We start from the raw sequence: 17,321 nt of genomic DNA on the forward strand, positions 1-17,321 counted from the left end.
TCCTTACCCCAGCCCACAGCATTTGCCCCTCTTACTTGTCCCCTTAACACCCTGATACTGGCCTATCATTGGACTTGCTACTTTCTATTTCATCCATGTATGGTTTATTCTGCTAGACTAGGAGGGACCCAAGGGCAGGGGCTGTTCATGTGTTTGCAGGACCTGGTACAGGGAAGGTGCCATTATGTATTTGATAAACACAGTGAAGAAATTTTGTCTGAGGCAACAGTCAACCAATTTATTTTTAGCTAATATTAGTAGGAAAGTTAGTGAAGATCTCTGCAAGTAGTCTCCAGATTTTGATTCACCTACACAGTAAGAGACCCATAGTGTATTTTAATTTTCATATGATTCTCAGTAAGGTCAAGGAAGAATGGAAATGTTTGAATGGCTGGTGTTAGATTGACAAGTTCCTGGAACTTTATGAATGCCAGGCGCTTGCATGAAGCCATGATTGTTTTGGATGTGTGACAATCCAATCCATGTGCATCACTGGCACTGCCAAGGTCCGCCTTCAGACACGCAGGTATAGGCAGTTGCCCAATAAACTCATCAGTGAACCTAAGAAAAGGAATAGTAACTAATGCTGAGTGGATTGTGTGTGAAGCACGGTACAGATGTGTGGTAGGATTTGTAAACCATTAACAGATCTGTTTTACTTAACTCTTTACTCCCGTTCCCCATTCTCAGGTAACCCAGTCTCCTGCAATCTGGAATATTTCTTAGTCTCTCTCTGGCCTTTATGGCCTTGATCATTTGGAAGACTGTGAACCAGTCATCTTGTAGAGTGTCTCTTAGTTGGAGTTTGTCTCATGCTTCCTCATGGCTGGACCAGCACTACGCATTTTGGGGTCAAAATACACAGAAACTATATTCTCTTCATTTTAACCTATGGATGTCATCTAATGCCTGTATGCCCTGTTGCCGATGGTATTCATTTTAATCATTTGACTAAGGTGGACTTCTGCCAATTTCTCTACTATGCTTGCCCCGCTTTGTAGTTAATACATATTTTGTGGGGAGATATTTTGAGACTATGTAAAATTCTACTCCTCATTTCAATTCTACCCACTAACTTTAGCATCTCTTGATGTTCCTTGCCTGAATAATTTATTTCTACAGTTGTTGCCAAATGGAGGTTTTCTCATGCCATTGTTCCCTCTTCATTTATTTGTGGGTTTTCTACTGCAAGAAAAAAATGTTCTGTAATTCCCATTAACTTACTCATTTACATGTGTATGTGTTGTGGATTCATGGATTCCTACTCTCTTCAATGGTTTATAATCAATTGCCATGTGTTTAATTTTTCTTCTTTTTATGTTCAAATTTTCCTAAATTTAGTAGTAGGAGTTTCAAACCAGGCTTCTGCAAGCTTTGACATGTCCTCTTGGCAAAGTTTGACATGTCCTCTCTGCAAAGTAAGAGAAAAGCTTAAAGACTTTGAGTTTTTTCTTAATTTTTGGCACAAGATGTTCCAGACTCATCTCCTTTCCCTGCCAGAGCCCTGAAACCAGCCATTTTATTTCTGCATATGTAACAAGCTATAAAATACATTGTTATTATTTTTGCTTTAAATAGTCAATTGTCTTTTAACGATATTTAATTAGTAAAAAAAAAAAAGTCTTTATATTTACCTATGTAAGTTTCCATTTCTGGCGCTCATTATTTTGGCTGCAGATTCAAGTTTACATATGATATCATTTACTTCTGCTCAAAAGACATAAACGTTTCTTACAGTGTTAAGTCTACTGATTCTGAATTCTTTCAGCTCGTGTAGATATAAAAAATATTTTGCCAACTTTGAAAGATATTTTTGATGGGCATAGAATTCTAGATAGCTTTTTTTTTTTTTATTATTTTTTTGGTGCTTTAAAAGATGTTTCTCACTGTTTCTAGCTTTATTTCCAATGAGAAATCTACTGTCCTTACCCAGGTTCCTCTGTATACAGTATGTCTTATTCACTCTGACTGCTTTTTAAAGTTCTCTTTATTACCAGTTTTATGCAATTTGATTATGATGCATGACATTGTATCAGGCCATTTGAAGTTGTCTCAGATCACTATTGTTCTGTGGCATTTTTCTTTTTTTTCCTCTGTGTTTCATTTGGATAGTTTCTATTGTGTGTTTTCTAGTTCATTAACCTTCTGCAATGTCTAATCTACCACTGACCCCATCTGGTGTATTTTTCATTTCAGACATGTAGTTTTCCTCTCTAGAAGTTTGATTTGAATCTTACATATGTATTCCATGTCTCTACTTAACACATTCCGTCTTTCCTCTGGCTTCTTTAACATGTGGGATATGGTTGTTACACTTTCATAATGTCCTCGTCTACTAATGCTATCATCTAGTCCATTTCCGGGTTTGTTTTAAATTGATGTATTCGTCTCTTCATCTGGATACCTTTCTGTTTCCTCTTGGCATGTCTGGTGATGATCTGTTGAATTGCAGACATTGCGAACTTTACCCCATGGTTGCTGGTTGGTTTTGTATTCCTATAAATATTCTGGAGCTTTATTGGGGTGATGTAATTAACTTACTTAGAAATCATTTAATCCAGGTTTTGCTTTTAAATGGTATTAAATGGGATCAGAGCAGCATTTAAATGAGGGCTAATTTTGTTCCATTACTAAGACAAGTAGACCCTGTACTCAATGCCCTTGTGTTACTTCAAGCGCTGTACGAACTCCAGGAATTGTCCCCTCTAACGCTTATGTGTTTTGGCTTTTTTTGTTTGGTTCGTTGTTTTTGTTTTTTAACCAGCTTCAAGAAGTTTCCTTACGTGTTGAAGCGTCAAGGGACCTCTCTGTAGACCTCCAGAGTTCTTTCTTATTCTCTCTCTCTCTCTCCCCGTCCCACCGCCCCCAAACTGTCTCTTCTCCGGTACACTATGCTTAGAACCCTAGCCACCTTTCCTTCCCTGGACTCCCAGCCCCAGCTCCTCAATGCGGGAACACTGCTATTTCATCTCCTCTCTTTCTAGTCTCCCGGTGATCACTGTTCTCTGTTGCCTTATGTTCAGTGTTTGGGAAACTATTCTTTCATATACTTTGTCTGGAACTTAGTCACTTCATGCAGGATGGCAAATTGAGTCTCTGATTTCATCTTGTCCAAAGTGGAACTGAGGTTGTTATTTTGTTATGGATAAGTTAGCTAATGTGCCCTAAAGCACCTAGCCCTGTATGTCTGGGGATGCTATGCCAAAAGTTTGCCAGTGGAAAATTCTCCCAAATTCTAAGCAGCTCATTTATGAAAGAATTCAGTAGAGATTTTCTCAAACGTAACAAAAAAAAATTACACTAAATTCATCTCACTAAGTTCAGACTAACTATCTCTTCCTCAACTCACCTTTAGTCAGGTCTAAAAAAGCCTATGGTCACTTCAATAGCAACCATCATGAAAGTAATTATGGTGGAGGAGCGGTCAGAATAGAAAGAGACAAGTGTCTCCTGTTTGGTATGTGCATGGTCACATTTTATAAAACCATAAAATATTATAAAATAATGAGATATTTGTGACTTGGAAATTTCCTGACAACTAAGGCACCTGAAACTTTAGCTTCACAGTAAATCTGCCTATTTTATTCATTCATAGTGAAAAACCTTGGTCACAATCCAGTATATGGATTTTATAAGCTGATAATGGGTCATAATCTGCCATCAGACAGCCCTTGCATTTAGCCAGGTCTTCAGATGACCTGGGTGGCAAGGATGGACTCTACAAAACCAGGCTGGGGTGATGTCCAGCTTGCTGACTGGAGGAAGGGCCATTGCTTTGGGTTCTCAGTGTTTTGGGTGACAGATGATATGTAGTTAAAATGGCAGAAACACTAGATCCTTTCTCATGTGATAAAGACATCCAGAAGTCAGGATGCGATCTTAACTTCTACTACTTGAAACAAATCGGTGTGTAAGGAAGCAGAGATTTTGTTCTGAGGGTCTCCATTATTATTTAAAAGTAGGTTTTCATGGGCATGAAAGTTTAGTCTCCAAGTGGAGTTCATGGAACTTATTAAGAGCCAGTTTCTGTTCACAAAACCAAAGACCAAAGACAGATTATTGAATAATGTGTAAGTGTGGTGTTATAAAAGTAACACGTCTGTCTGATTTTTTGTTAGGTAAAAGCGTTAAGTGCAAAATAACCTACTAGCTCTTTAAGTAAAATGGTTTATATCACTGCTGCTGGGTCTCTAAGAAGTGTTAGGCTTCATGTCCAGGCCCTATGCAGCCATATTATTTTAGAAACATTGAGTGGGAGCTATTCCTGATTTGTCAGAGTGAATAGTTTGGAAAAAGCTCTAGTCTGCCACTAAGGAAAGGCTACCAAAATTGAGGAGCTAAAGCCCCTTCTCTGGAAACTTGCTTGATGGTCCAAAGAGTTACAGTTGAAGAGTTACCAGAGCTCAGGAAAAATATTAAAATTTCTATAATTTGGAAATTCTGAGATTTCTGTTATTTGGAATAACCATATTTCCAATGCCAGTGCTAGGACGCAGAACTAGAAGCATATTATGTCCCCAGTAAGTGGTTTTAGTGTTTTTTCTTTTTTAATACCTTGAAGGCAGGGTCACATCATAATTTTTGTGGGTCCTAGACACTTTGGGGGATACATTTCCTCCACGAAATATATGTAAAATTATTATATTTTGTAACTACATTGATATAAGAGCAAATATAATCCAGGCTGTATTAAAAATAAACTTTTCTTCAACCTTAACAACTCATTTTTTCCCTTCTGATTTTAAATAAACTAAAACTTTGTTGTGATCCATTTAAAAAATTTTGTGATTCCCTGAATGTATCAGGGGCTATAAGCACTATGTCTACTGTGCCTAATGAATAAGTTGGCCCTGATTAAAGGAAGAAGTGAACCAGGCATGCAGCCAGCAGGGAGAAACAGATTCCAATACAGATCAATGGAAACTTGGGCTTGTAACGCTTCTGTTGGAAAAGTTGTCCAGTGGATGACAACCTCCCAGCATTCACATTTGTTTTTTAGCCTGGATAACTGCGATTATGAATTCTTATTGAAATGTTTTTTAATCCTCTACAAAATAAGGGACCTTTGTAGCTGACACAGGATGAATTAGGGGCTCTGAGAAGCACTTTAGATTCTTGATAAGAGACTCTTGATGAATGCCAGACTTATAAAAATAGGGAGTTTTCCAAGGCCTTCCTCAACTCTCCTCCAAGAAGCCAACAAAACTTGTGAGCTAGGCAGAGCTCAGTGGCCTGATGGTGGGCACTCCTAGTGTCACTGAGCACACTAAGTGACAAAGTAGGGTAGCTGAGCCTGTGACTCTCACACCAAATCGGGACCCTGCCGGGTGGGTGGGGGCTGACAAGGTGTACAGAGAAGAGTAACCACAGCTCCCTGGGAAAGGAGGCAAGGTTAGGACTTGCCTGGCGCCTAGGAACTTGGGTTTCAGGAGGTTCTTACCATCCCTGATAAGCCTAAACATGGCCAAGGCATACATTTCATGATGAACAGCTGCTTTCCTTCCGAGTCTTGAATGTTGATGCGTCCTGGGCAGAAGACACCTACATGACAAGCTCCCAGTAACGACCCTGGCAGCAAGTCTCTAACGAGCTTCCCTGGGGGCAACATTTCATGTTGCCACAAGTAGTTCCTGAAGGAATTAAATGCATCCTGTGTGACTTCACTATGAGAGGGCTCTTGGAAGCTTTCAGATTTCATGCATGTTTTTTTCTTTGCTGATTTTGCCTTGTGTCCTTTTACTGCAATCAGTCACACCCAGGAGTGCAACTCTCTACCGAGTCCCAACTCATGGTTTCAAGTCCATGACATCCGTGGCTTGCAGTGAATCCAACAATAGTTGTATTTGGGGAAGCACCGCCAATTTAGACTTTCCTGATTCCAGCAAATCAAGCTAAGGGCTCACACTCAACACACGAACAAGCAAGCAAGCCCTTCAGTAAGTGTCAGCAGAAACAACCAGCAACAGAACTAGACCACCAGAAACTGCTGACATCACCACTGTCATGTGCCAGGTACAGCAGATACTTATGAAACGTTTAAAGAAATGAAAATTGAAACAATAAGATGACAAGTAATTGGATATTATCAGTACTGAACAGGCAGATTTGAGAAAGGAACAAAGGGACCTCCTAAAAAAGAAAAAGAAGAGGTTTTAAGTAAGATATCTCAATGAATGAGTTAAAGAATAGATTGCATATGACTGCAGAGAACTAATGAAGAAGCAGACACATCAGGAAAAAAATTACACAGAATGAGCACAGACAGTACCAAAACTGTGAAGGAAAAGTTTGTACTTATGGGGGATTTCTGTTCTGACCAAGATAGAGTAACAAAGACTGCATATGCCTTCCTGCCCAAAACAATTAAAACAGCAGATAACATATATAAACCAATCGTTCTCAAGACATTGGACACGAGGTGATGAAGTGACAATTTTTAAATTATTTTATTTTTATTTTTTGAGAGAGCCCCACCATGTCACCTGAGCTAGAGTACAGTGGCTAGTCACTGGTGCAGTCTCACTGCACTGCAGCCTTGAAATTCTTGGGCTCAAGGAACCTTCTTGCCTTAGCCTCCCAGTATTAAATAATTTTGATGTTAGTAAAACTGTAAATATTTAGTAGTATTTAATATTAATATTTGATAATAATAATTGTAATGTTAATGTGAGATTGCCATGTAATATCTCTTGACACTTTAAATAATTTTTAAAGTTATAAAAATACTTCATATTTAATATTAATATTGAGAATATCTAATATAAACTTAAAATGATTTGAGATCATCACTTGGTCAAGAGAAATTATCAAATATTGCAGCTATCTGAATTGAAAATGAGATAAGCCAGGATGGGTTTATCTCACGCCTGTAATCCCAGCACTTTGGGAGGCCGAGGCAGGGAGATCACCTGAGGTCAGGAGTTCGAGACCAGCCTGGCCAACATGGCAAAACCATGTCTTTACTAAAAATACAAAAATTAGTCTGGTGTGGTGGCACACATCTTTAATCCCAGCTACCTGGGAGGCTGAGGCAGGAGAATCGTTTGAACCCAGGAGGCAAAGGTTGCAGTGAGCAGAGATCATGCCAGTGCACTCCAGCCTGAGTGACAGAATAAGACGTCAGCTCAAAAAGAAAAAAAAAGGGAGGAAGGGAGGGAGGGAAAGAAAGAGAGAGAGAGATAAGCAAAGAAGTAGATGTTGAAAATGCCATTGATGAGTTTATTTCCATTAAAGCCAGAAAAACAAAATTATAATAAATTTGTTTATAGTGTTAGTAAAATATTTAAACTGGAAACAATGTTATGGGTTACATACTTTTCCATTTTTCAAGATTTTTCAACTTCTTTGATGTTCTAGAAAAAAAACAAAACCATTCAAAATGTAAAACATGCATATAGGGGTACACATTTTTCCTTTTGCCTGTGATCCAGTGTGGCTCAGCTCAGCACTGGCCTTTAGTTAGAATGATGGGTTTTTTGTTTTTGATGGATGTTTTGCATTAATTTTGGCTTTTTAAAATACCGCATTAAAATATTTATCTTGAGTACCGAGTTTCTGGCATCCCCTTCCGTTTTACACCCAGGCAGGTACCTCACTCCCCTCAGCCATCTCTATTTGGAGATGTCTGCCTCCTGGGAGCAGGGAGCCTGGGCAGGGTGTCCCAGCGCAGCCCATTCCCTGGCCAGATACCTGGTGACTCGGGCCAGCGTGTAAGGCAGTGGTCTTCGGAGCTCTTGAGTGTGACTGAAAGAAAGCAAGGCAGAACTTTAAATATCCACAGCTCCCTCCGTCCTGGAAGAATGCAGGGGCTTCTGGATGTGGCCATTTGTAATTTTTGGGTGGCAGGGCACAAAGACAAAGGACAAGCTGCCACAGGGACTTGGTGGTTTCCAAAGGTGGAGCTGATGGCAAAGGGCCCCAGGTCACCACACAGCTACAGGCTATGTCCAGCAGGTGTGGGGGCATCACGTGGCTGGATGCAGGTGTGTGGCTGTCAAACCTGGCTCTACATACAGCCACCAGGGGAGCTGTTGAGACACAAGTTGCCATGTTCATTACAGCCCCACATGGCAGCCCTCCAGTATCCGTCATCGAACAGCAGGACGGAGGGATAAAGAGCTGTGTTCACACAGTGACTCCTGCTGGGCAGGGAGGGTGGGTTAGCTGTAGCCACATGCTGCATCCCACACCCAGAGGGCAAAAGACAGGCACAGAAGAGCGTTTGCTGCCTGATACCGTTTTGTAAAGAACAAAAACAGGGCCAGGTGTGGTGGCTTCATGCCTGTAATCCCAGCACTTTGGGAGGCTCAAGTGGGTGAATCATTTGAGGTCAGTGGTTTGAGACCAGCCTGACCAACATGGTGAAGTCTCGTCTGTACTAAAAATTCAAACAAATTATCCGGGCGTGGTGGCAGGCACCTGTAATTCCAGCTACTGGGAGGCTAAGGCAGGAGAATCCCTTGAACCCAGGAGGCAGAGGTTGCAGTGAGCCGAGATCATGCCTCTGCACTCCATCTGGCCTGGGCTACTGAGTGAGACTCCATCTCAAAAAAAAAAAAAAAAAAAAAGGAATAAAAGCAGACAGAAGCACATATGCCATAAGGAGTCTTTGGTGGGAGCCAGGGTTCTTGACTCGAGGCAGTATAGGGGTTCTGGGTGCTAGTCACTTTCCAATTCCTAATCTGGCTACACAGGTTTGACCCACTGGGGAAAACTCACTGAGCCGAACACATGATACATGCCCATTTCTTTATGTGTATTATACTTAAAATAGCTTAAAAGTAAATATAGGGTATTCTTGTGCCCAGCCTCATTGTGGTCCAACCAGAATTTCTCAGGGTGAGCCCCAGGCATGAGAAAATTTTAGTAACTCTTTGAATGTTTCCCATAAATTTAATATATAGCCAAGATTGAGAACTGGTAATCAATCAAGGCCTGTTCTTAAACTTCCAAGTGGCTGGAACCCGGGGATCTTGCTACAGGGCGGTTCTGCTTTCCCAGGCCTGGCAGGGGCCCAGGAGTCCGCATTCCTAATCCGCTCCCAGGTCAGGCCCAGAAGCAGGCCCTCAACTGAGCAGCCCTGTTAAACCATCCATTGCCTCCCCAGGAGGGCCTGGGAACTGCATTTTTAACGAACACCTTGTTTATTCTTAGGCAAATTTGAAAGCACAGATCAAGTTCCAAATGGCTGCATCAGATGGTGAGGAGCTCCATGGCATTCACTGTCTTTCTTCAGATGAGAAAGTTGGCTTCAGGGATTTCAGAAGCTGTTTAAAAAAACAGAGAGAGAGAGAGAGAGAGAGAGAATTAAAAAAAGAAATCACCAGGCAAAGGCCAAGCACATGTTTCTAGCCGGGAGGTGGCGGAGAGCAGCAGGGTTTCGCAGGTGTGACACACACTGGCCTGAGAGAAGCAGAGGACAGGACCCTGGAGAGCGGCAGCTGGAGGAGTCCCAAGGGCAGCTGGGCCCCCATTGCCTCAGGAGGGCCCCACGGGGCTCCAGGGATGATGGAGACTCATCCAGGCTCCTAGGACCAGCGAGATGGCCAGGTCCATCCAGTGCCCAGCACGTAGCACATACATCTTCTCATGGGCAGGAGCTTGGGGCAGCAGGTTGGGGACAGGCATCCTTGGCGCTCAGGACTTCCATCCTCTATTCTGACTTTGCTCCTATCTCCTCAGTAAAAACAGAGGCATGCAAGGTAACATCAGTCCGCAAGGACCAGAGCAGCAGAGGCTAGAGAACCGGGACGCCTTCAGACACTACTAGAGTCAGGCCTTTGGGCCCAGGTGGACCTGCAGGAAATGCTGCCAGGGCTTGGAGGTGGCGAGTTTTCCTGCCACATGCCCAACCTTCACCTCGAGGTCAGCTGGGGAAAAGCATCCCCCAACCCCACATCTCCTCGGGACAGGGGCTCTATTCACCCATCTCCGGCCTCCAGTGACCTGGTCTACCCTGCTCCTGGGGAGCTGGTGTGGCTCTTTGATTGGCAAGTTCTGGAAGAATATTTGATGGGCGTGGTTAGGAATCTGATCACTGCAGAAAGCCAGCCAGCCCCGCCAGCCCTGCCAATGCTTGGGTGCCCGGATCTACCTGATTCACAACCCAATTTGACCAGGAGATCTCAGGCCATGTCCTCGACTTATATTTACAGGACAAATAGTGACAGTTTGCTTCCTGAGTACTCATTACTTCACTCAGCTTATTCAACTTATCCAGTATCCAACGTCACCAGCACCCAGGTGAGGAAGAGGGGTGCGACTTTCTGGGGCCTCATGCAGGGACCTTACTATAAGTTGCAAATGAAAGGGGAAAACATAAATATCCCAATTGTCTACAAGATGATTCCAGAAATTTCAGTCTGGTCATGTTGACAGTGATCCCTAAGAACATCCTAGACCTAATCTTTAAGCAGATGGTTTGTAAGACTTGGAAAATAGTGAGGACTCATGGTCAGTGAGGATTCACTAAAATCAGCTCCAGGTGAATGTGTCTGGTTTCCCATCTCCATGGACACCTTAGATGTGGCAGCCCCCGGCAGAGCCCATGACCCCCTCCCCTTCTCCCCCAGCCTGCATTTCCATGAAGCACGTCACACCCAACCCATGGATGAGACCTGGCAGCGTCTCCCGGCTCCTCCCCCTGCCTCACCCTCCCCAGTTCCCAGCAAGTGCTGTGAATCTTCCTCTCCTCTCTCACCAAAGACCCTTTCCCTTACGGAACTCTGCTGCCCCACCCTAAGCCCAGTCTAAAGCATCCTCTGCAGAGTGCCCTAGGATAGGACTTCCCAAATTTTAATGTGCATTCGAACACCCTGGGCCCTTATGAAAATGCAGGGTTTGGTTCTTCAGGGCCAGGGCGAGGCCTGACACTCTGTATTTCCAGCACATTCCCAGAGGGTGTGGAAGCTGCTGTCCTGGCCCACACACCAGATAGTGAGGCTGTCAGGAACACACAAACTTGATGGTGGCTCTTCCTTACTTGATCCCAGGGCAGGGGTTCCCCATCCCCTCTGAGTGAAACAATTCTCTCCAAGGCCACTTTGTGCTTTGACCAGGAAATGCCTTCAGTTCCAAACTTATCTCAACCAGGTCCAATCAGACATGCTGGATATCCGGTCAGATCCTCCAGAAGCACCGGCCCAGCCTCTACGGAGCCCAGCCTCCTGGCATTTCCTGGCCTTTGAACTCACTGCCCCTGCAACCTAGAATGTTTGTCTCCCTGGTTCCCCCACTTCCTCTTCAAGATCCAGTCCAACCTTCCCCTGACCTGCCCCAGGGGACCGGGCTGTCTTTCATCCATGACACAGGCTCTGGGAAATGCTTCGTGGCCCTCACCACGTGGGCTGAGATGGTTCTGGGTGCCTGGCTGCATCTCCCTGGACTGTGAGCTCCCTGTGACCGCAATAGCCACTTTCCTCAAATAAGAGCTTGGTGAGTTCTGGGAAGTGATTCCAGGAACAGGTCTGGGCTGGGAGGAGGGAAACTGGGAAGAAGGGAACTGGCACTGGGTTATTAGGCTGTGGGCAGCGGGGATTCCCTGCTGCCTGCTGAGGACCCTGGGGACCCACGGAGAAGCCTCTGAGAAGGGAGGGGGATTCACTGTCCCCTGCTGGGGACCCACAGAGAAGCCTCTGAGAAGGGAGGGGACTCACTGCTGCCTCCTGCTGGGGACCCTGGGGACCCACGGAGAAGCCTCTGAGGAGGGAGATACAAGCGACAGGTGTTTGTCCTTCATCTCCTGTCACTCACTGGCCAAGGCTGGCCCAGGGGAATTAATGTTTCATCATTTCAAGATCTACCTGTGCCCTAGAATGGTGACACCAGTCCCACGCAGGGGCAGTAGGGAAACCCGAGGCAGGAAGCAGGATGTACCTGGGGCTGTGGAGGAACAGGGCTGCCAGGCCCCACCTGGGCAATGCCGGGTGCCAGAGCAGGGCTGAGGCAGAAAGGTGGGTCAGGAGGACACAAAGTGGGGCCTAAAGCCTCCAACAAGAAGCAAGGATTGCAGCCCTTCTCAGGCATGGCCCCGAACAGGGACTGCACCTGCGCCCGTGGCTGCTGGCTGCGCTCCAAGGAATGGCGAGTGAACGAAGGAATGAATGTGTGAGCAAAAGCAAATAGCCTCCTGTTCTTTGCGGCTGCAGCTTCCAGAATGATAACCCAGGAAATGATTGTCGCTTAGCAAGCGGGGTCCTGATGCACTTGTGGGCAGACGAAGCCGCGTGCAGGAGGCGTTCAGCTCCGCAGCTCCCGGCCCCTAAAGAACAGGCCTCAAGAACGGGACTGGGGACCACGACCTTCCCAGCCAGCTCTCTTCATCTTTCCCATGCCTCGTCCAACGCCAACGTCTATTTCTTGACAAAAACTTTGAAGTTCTGCTGATGCTGATCAAAGCTGATCAAAGTGGCAGATAAAAGCTGGAAGAATATCAATTATCTCATGGCAAAGTCTAAGTTAAAAAGGAACACTAACTTATTGGAGAAGAGGCTCTGCTTCCAGAAAAGACTCTGCACAATGACTTTCCACACAGCCTGGGAAGTTAGGGTCTGCCGGCTGAGGCCGTGGGGTCCATCTGACCCTCGGCGTGTTCAGGCACATGAAACACCTTTCCAGGCGTGTGAGAAGCAACGTCTTGGCACACAGGTGCGGGGGCAGGCTGGGCTCGGGAACGCGCTTGAACTGAGATGAGAAAGAGCAGGAATGCAGCAGGCCAGGAGTGACCAGAGGCAGCAGGAGGAGCAGCAGGGTGCAGCCCAGCTCTCGGCCGGTGACCCCTGGGGCGCTGGCACAATCTGTAGAGCCGGAGGGTTCCTGGTACTCCCTTTCTCAGCAAACATTTGGCTCTTACCTAATTTTATTTTCTGTAATAATCCAGATGCTTTGGTTTATATGTCATGTCTTTCTATCAGGAGCCTTATCAAAGTAAACCAAATATAAACCAGAACAACTCAAAATCCAAGAACTGGCTGGGCACAGTGGCTCACGCCTGTAATCCCAGCACTTTGGGAGGCTGAAGTGGCTGATCACTGAGGCCAAGAGTTTGAGAGCAGCCTGTCCAACTTAGTGAAACCCCGTCTCTACTAAAAATACAAAAAGTAGCTGGGGGTGCTGGTGCACGCCTGTGATCCCAGCTACTTGGGAGGCTGAGGCAGGAGAATCACTTGAACTCGGGAGGCAGAGGTTGCAGTGAGCCTAGATGGCACCACCGCACTCCAGCCTGGGCAACAGAGAAAGACCCTGACTCAAAAAAATTAATAAAAATAAAAATCCAAGAACTGATCAAAACCAATCAGGAGCAGGCCCTTGAGGCAGAACGGCTGTGAATCAAGAGGCATCTGGGGAAACTGTCTAATGGCTGCCAACCACAGTGACCTCTTAGGTTAAACTCCGACTGATATTAAAGGAGGAGTTTATTCCACACTTTAAACTAAAGGGGGTCTTGGTAAAATAACAAAGTCTTTTAAGATCAAAATATTCTTCACACAAATCAACTCTACACTGGACCTTATTAAAAGCAGAAGCTATTTCATTCATATCAACTCAGGGAAAGTCTTCCCACACAGCACTGAAATAAGGTTTGGGTTTTTTCTCCTCATCAACTAACTTCATGCAAGTGCAGAGACTGCTCGGAGTCCCTGGAAATGCCCTTGTCCCCGTGTGCCTGTCTCGGATGCCGAATGTCCTCCACAATGCTCCTGAGGTCTCGCCACATGCTGGGTGGAATTCACTGACTGGAGCCTATGGGACCCCATTCTGTGCTGCATTTGCTCCTGGGAAAATGCAGCAAATCCCCACCCCGCCCGGGTGGCAGGCGGGCACTTCCTCCCAGCAGGGAGAGGGCAGCATTGGCTCCTGGTCCTCCTCGCAGGGCCTGGGGAGACTTTCTGCGCACGGAGGCACCTTTGGTCTGTGCCCCTCTGCACGGCGTTTCCGGCTGGAGGTGGCTCCAGCTCATTTCCTCTGCCTTGTTTGTCTCCATGGCCTCCATCTGCGACCCTGCCCGGGTTATCTCTGCTCCTTTTACCCAGCATGGAACAGAGTATGACTTTCCCAAGCCCTTCTTTCCTGAACACGGCTGCCCCGAGGTCAGCCGACAGACTGCCCAGCCCTCGCTTCTTGTGCATCGCGGGGGGTCTGAGACTTCACAGCCAGCACAGCAGCCTCACAAGCCCTGCGTGCAGTGCCACGGTACTCCGGAGAGGATGAGGGAGCCAGGGCTGCCACTGGCCGGACTCTCAGTGAACGTCTCTGGTTTCCCATCTCCATGGACATCTTCTATACTGATCAAAGTTGATCAAAGTGTCAGATTAAATAAAAGCTGGAAGGCTATCAGGTATCTCATGGGCAAGGCCTATGTTAAAAAGAAAATATAACTTGGTAGAGAACAGACTCCACTTCCAGAAAAGACTCTGCACAATGACTTTCCGCACAGCCCAGGAAGTTAGGGTCAGCCGGCTGAGACCCTCGGGTCCATCTGACCCTCAGCATGTCCTGGGCCATTGTATGGCCCAGAGGCCCAGAGGAGACTGAAAGCAGCTTTTGCCACTCCAATCCCCTGCCCTGAGTAAGATGCAGAAGGAAGTTCCTATTTTGCACCAACAGGGTGACTAAACTCTGGGACACCAAACAAAATTGCACTTGAAAACCTGCTTGTTGGTTTTTGTAAGTTGCATTCATTCACTCACTCATTCATTCACTCACCCGTTCAATTATCTAATAACCATCTGTTGAGGCTTCAGGCGACCATTGATGTTCAGCGCAGGTGCAGTCCCTGTTCTGGGCCACCTCTGCCTGCATTAGAAAGACACCCCTTCCTCCAGGCAGATGCAGTCTGGCACTAGGAGGCACCCTAGCCCCACGGCTCCCTCTTCCAGGTGTCCTTGTGCAAGGAGTGGCCTGAGCAACTGACCACAAAGGTGGTAGCAGTCATGAGAGCTAAGGGGCTGCAGCCTCCAGGGCCACTGCCGCCACCTCTGTGCAGTGCAAAAAGGCATGAAGCAGGTATCTGGAGTGGGAGACCTACAGCCCCTAACTCCAAGAAAGTAAATGGAGCAAGAAGAATGATTCCCACTGTGGCGCCTCCAAGCCAAGGACAAAAGAATATCTAGAAACAGCTAACTACAGGTGGACACCTTTATTCTGCTCATTTTCCATCTTTATAGATTTAAAATAATGTAATATGTGGAACTTTGCTTTTTATGTGTGTTATCCACACTAGCAAGATGAACAGCCTGAAACTGTCCGTGCTGAAGAGGCTTCCGACCCCCAGACACAGCAGTGCCATGACCCATGATTTTGAAGCCAAGATTGTATTTATTTTAGATAGTAACATGTTGAATTGGGGAACACATTCTAACATCCCAGCTCCAGGGGGTGGAGGAATTCTGCCCTGCAAACCTCTTGCCAGGGCTCAATTGCTGTTGTATCTCTGCTCTGTGAAAGCCACGAGGAATGGCCATGAGGATGTTGACCCTGGGCCCCCCTGGTATGCTAGTGAAGAGCAGCAATGAGGGACAACCAACTGTGTGTGTGTGTGTGTGTGTGTGTGTGTGTGTGTGTGCACGTGCACACAGGCTGGAACCAGCCAATACCAGGGTGGCTGTGGGCACACATGCCTATTTACACGTGTGATCTCAGCTTTGATTCCACTTGAATATTTTTGACAACCACGCATGCTCCTTTCTGCCCTTCACAAAAGGGCTGCTTCTTAGAGGCACTGGCCAGGAGACTGGAAGCAGTTTTTGCAGCTCTAACCCCCGCCCTGAGTAAGATGCAGGAGGAAGTTCATATTTCACACCACAGGGTGACTTTAAATTCTGGAAATCCAAACAAAATTGCACTTGAAAACCTGCTCGTTGGTTTTTGTCACTTGCCTTCATTCATTCACTCATTCATTCATTCACCCGTTCTTTCAATTATCTGACAACCATCTGTTGAGGCTACCCCACCTGACCAGTTCCCCATCCCATGCTGAGATACAAAGCTGAACAAGACAGTGAGGGAAGGAGACAGACCTGGTTGTGGGGTGACCGTCCGCTGCACGCCAGGCGCTGATGGAAGTGACCTCGTGCCAGGCCCGATGCTTGCACATGTGCTGATTAGTTTTCCAGTCCTCACAGAGACTCTAAGAAGTGGGCACTCTCATTCCCCCACGTTACAGATGAGGGAACCGAGGGGCAGAGAGGCGAAATGATTTGCCTAAAATCACAGTAGCCAGAATTTGAACTCAAACGGTCGGACCTGGAGTCAGGGGTCTTAATCCACATGTGACACTTCCTGCTGACGGAAATAATGTCCACTGTGGTCCATTCCCAAGACAAAGTACCTTGAATCGGCTTAGGTCGGCAAACTACAGAAGAAACAGGATATACGAGGACCCTGCTTGGATCGTGAACGCCTGCTTGTTGGCTGCCCCCGCCCTTAGTTTTCCTCACCTAAACCAAAGAAGTTTAGTCTAAGATGAAACTTTACTAACCTGCAAAATAGCTCACTTTATCTGTTCTTATCAGCCTGCCCGGCTACTTAGGTCCTAAGTCAAATGCTTGAAGAGCTCCTGAGCTGACTAGGATTGCAATGCACTGTGAGCTGCCACAAAATGCAGTAAAACAACCCTTAAAAAAAAACACCACCACCTAAATCCCCTCCCCAACAACCAATAAGTGATGTCCGGGAAGATTGTGACGCTGCAGTACTCAGCCTATGAGGAACCAGGGGAGGGATAAATTGCTTGTTAAAACCATGCTGGGTGTGCCTGCCCCTGGGACATCCGATTTTGCAAGACCGCCATTAAAAGCCTCACTCTCACCGGGGCACAGTGGCTCGGGCCTGTAATCCCAGCACTTTGGGAGGCTGAGGCAGGCGGCTCACCTGAGGTCAGGAGTTTGAGACCAGCCTGGCCAACATGTCGAAATCCCGTTTCTACTAAAAATACAAAAAAAAAAAAAAAAAACAGCGGGGCATGGTGGCGTGGGCCTGTAATCCCAGCTATTCTGGAGGCTAAGGCACGAGAATCACTTGAACCCCGGGTGACGGAGGTTGCCATGAGCCGAGATTGCGCCACTGGACTCCAGCCTGGGCGACAAGGCAAGACTCCTTTTCAATCAAAATAAATAAATCAATAAGTCTCACTCTGGGTCTCTGAGTCTGTTCTTTGGGTTTGTACAGGTGAGTTTGTTTTCACACTGCTCATTTTGCCTACAGATCATTTCACCCTGCATGGCACCATCCACGGCACACCCCCACCCACCACCCCCTGTAAGTGCATTGTGGAGGGGCTGGCTCACCATCCCCGGTGAGCCTCCCTGGTCAACCACCTCCTC

Source organism: Sapajus apella, unplaced genomic scaffold, assembly GCF_009761245.1.
Source record: "Sapajus apella isolate SASKATOON/1434 unplaced genomic scaffold, GSC_monkey_1.0 scaffold8, whole genome shotgun sequence".
NCBI lineage: Eukaryota > Metazoa > Chordata > Mammalia > Primates > Cebidae > Sapajus > Sapajus apella.